Source organism: Perognathus longimembris, chromosome 16 (genome assembly GCF_023159225.1).
Source record: "Perognathus longimembris pacificus isolate PPM17 chromosome 16, ASM2315922v1, whole genome shotgun sequence".
Taxonomy (NCBI): Eukaryota; Metazoa; Chordata; class Mammalia; order Rodentia; family Heteromyidae; genus Perognathus; species Perognathus longimembris.
Genome location: NC_063176.1, coordinates 24795125 through 24798246, shown reverse-complemented (window position 1 = coordinate 24798246; position 3122 = coordinate 24795125). Strand labels below are relative to the sequence as shown.

General features: G+C 49.4%; 1 pseudogene; it reads left to right on the top strand.

Moving 5' to 3' along the window:
- The first annotated feature begins 255 nt into the window (after positions 1-255).
- Positions 256-1549, top strand: LOC125364606 (annotated as a pseudogene).
- The last annotated feature ends 1573 nt before the right edge of the window (positions 1550-3122 follow it).

Genomic DNA, 3122 nt, shown 5'->3' with positions numbered 1-3122 from the left:
GGCCTCGGGTAAGCAATCCGTGTCCCCCTCCCATCACGTGGAAATTGGCAATCGAGCCACCTTGGAAGCCTCGCGAGACTGAACGCGAGGACCGCCAAGGCACAGGCGCATAAATAGCCTTCCCTCCGTGCCGGGCTCGCACACTGCCGGCCTGTCCAGCTCGGGCAGAGGTCGGGAGCGGGTGTTCTCGCTCGTGGTCGCTGCGCCTCGGTTGGGATTCGTGGAGTTTGGGGAAGCACCGCCACTGGGGTCGACATGTCGGTGCCGAGCGCGCTCGTGAAGCAGCCTCCTCTCCAGTGGACGGCCGGGGCGGTCCCGGCTCGCCATGGGAAAGGTGAGCTTTCGATGGAGAGAGTGAAGGTGAAACGCTATGTATCCGGAAAAGAGGCCACACTACGCCCCTCTGGAGGCTTCAGATGAGGAAGAATGTCAGTTCCTAAAGCGAGCCAGAGAACAAGCAGCAGAGCCTGAGGAGCAGGACCAGGACTCATCTAGTGACCCTCGTGGGCGGCGCTTACGAAACCGGATCAGGGAAGATGTGGGAGCCAGATTGGCTCGACATCGGGAAAGAGTGGAACCTGAAGTGGTAGGAGAAAGTGACTCCAAAGTACAGGGAGATGCTTGTCAGATGGAACGAGAAGACAGCCGTGAAGGAGAGGAAGATGAGGAAATAGAACGGCGCCGTGGCCCGATGCGCCAGCGAGCACAGGAAAGAAGAAATGAAGAGATGGATGTCATGGAGGTGGAAGAGGACGGACGTTCTGGTGAAGAGTCCGAGTCTGAATATGAAGAGTACACAGACAGTGAGGACGAGATGGAGCCTAGCCTGAAGCCAGTCTTCATTGGAAAGGAGGACCCAGTGACAGGTCAAGAACCTGAGGGCGAAGCCCTGAATCAGACGGAGTTGGAGCAGGAAGCTAAACGCTTGGCCGAGGAGAGGCCCAAGTACATGCTCAAGATTATCCAAGGGGAGACCCAGAAAGAGCTCGAGGAGAACACACGGTCCCTGGCCGCACTGGATGCTCTAAACACTGATGATGGAAACGATGAGGATGACTATGAGGCGTGGAAAGTTCGAGAGCTCAAAAGAATCAAGAGGGACAGAAAAGACCGAGCAGCACTTGAAAAGGATAAAGCAGGAATTAAACGCATGCGAAACCTGAGGAAGAGAGGCGAGCTGAGCTCCGGGCAAATGGGAAAGTCATCACCAACAAAGCTGTGAAAGGCAAATGCAAGTTTTTACAGAAGTATTATCACCGAGGTGCCTTCTTCATGGAAGAGGATGAAGAACTATACAGGAGAGATTTCAGCACACTGACCCTTGAGGATCATTTTGACAAAACGATCCTTCCTAAAGTCATGCAGGTCAAGAACTTTGGACGTTCTGGTCGTACCAAATATACACACCTTGTGGATCAAGACACCACTTCCTTTGACTCAGGATGGGGTCAAGACAGTGCCCGAAACAGAAAGTTCTTTAAACAGAGGGCAGCTGGATTATGAGATGTTTTTTGAGCGACCATCAGCCCAGATGTGGAGAACGACCTAAGATCCAACTATATTCCAACTGTGGACACAAGGACTCAACATCTGGTCCTTGGTTTCCTTTTAACATCCTTTACGTGGTTCTTATATGCAGCCTACTGGAATAACTACTCCCCTGTGCTTCTGGGCTGCCCAGTCTTTGAAGGTGTTTTGTGAGGTCGGGACTCCTATTGAGAAACCCACAGAAAAGTACTATACGGATAGGCTTAGAGTCTTACAACTTGAGAAATCCTGTTTCTCTGTGTGACTTCCCAAATTTACTTGGGACTGTTTCAGGTTTCTTTCTCTAGCACCTTCACTTGGGTCAGTGAACATGTAAGTGGACAGTGTATTACTTCTACCTGAGGGTTAGGAGTACTTAATTAATCTGTGCTCACTGAAATCTGTTGTGCATTTTTGGGTAGAGTCAACTTTTCTAAGTGAACATACTTTGTGATTCATTTGATATATGTGTCAAATAAAAGTCAATTGTTAAAAAAAATAAAGCACAGTGTAAAAAGTCTTCCTATAAAGAAGCTATGTCAGCTTCTGAGATGACTTAGGTCTGCAGGTGACCAGGTCAAGGAATGTCCAACTTCCTCCAGACTTAAAAGCATTTTGAACTGAGAACTAGGAAAGGAGCGTTTATTCCTGGTGACAAAGTCCTAGTCACTGAAGACTCATGCCCTCCAGTCTACAGATTCTTGTAGAACTGGAGGGGAACCACTCAAGAGATTAGGGAACCAACACAAGGTGACTGCTGCTCTCAGGAAATCAGAAACCATCTCTACTTTCCACTTGCAACCAAGGCAGAAGTGTGAAGGTCACCAACAGATACTAGATACAGTACTGATGACCCATGAGGGCCAAAGGGAGAAAGCACTTTAGTAGCCCTTTACGAGAGCATTTAGACACTACAGGGCTCTGCTAGCTTTCAACGATGAACCCCTCTTCCTTCCCATTCTTTCCTCCCTCTTTCTACAATGTTTTGGAGAAGTTTTGCAGTCACCGCCCTCCAAGTCCCACCTGTCTACTTCCCTCTAACTCAGCACCCATTCCCTTCCCCTTCTTCTGGAAGGCCACAAACTGCCTTCAGGCTTCAAGCAGTAAAATGCTCTTTTCCACCTCACGCCCCAGGTTTTATAGACTGGAGGTTAGGACCCCACCCTCCTTCCCCCAAAGCATTCTGGGTGAACACCTGTGCCTCTGACATCTCATTAGCTGTCTCCCTCCCCCATCAGTGCTAACTCCCACCTTCCCTAGACTTATTTCCTGGTCTGTCAACCAATGGGAGCAACAGAAGTGAAGACTTTTAGTGCCAGGTGCTTCTAGCTCGACCACCCCAACTCCCCAGCCAAAACACGTGACTTCTCACTGCTCATGGTGACATAATTGGAAAATAAGGGTCAGCCGCTTTATGAAAATATTTAACCATCTCTGTGTTCATTTAGCTTTCTTGGAGTTGGGAATCCTCTGAGGTGCCTGTAACCACCCCTCCTGGGTCATCCGGGTTCTTCCCAGGAAAAGATGACTAAAGTCCTAGTCGGTGGTTTCAAGAAAGATCTTCAACACTTGTGACTTCAGGGAAGTTGGTGTCA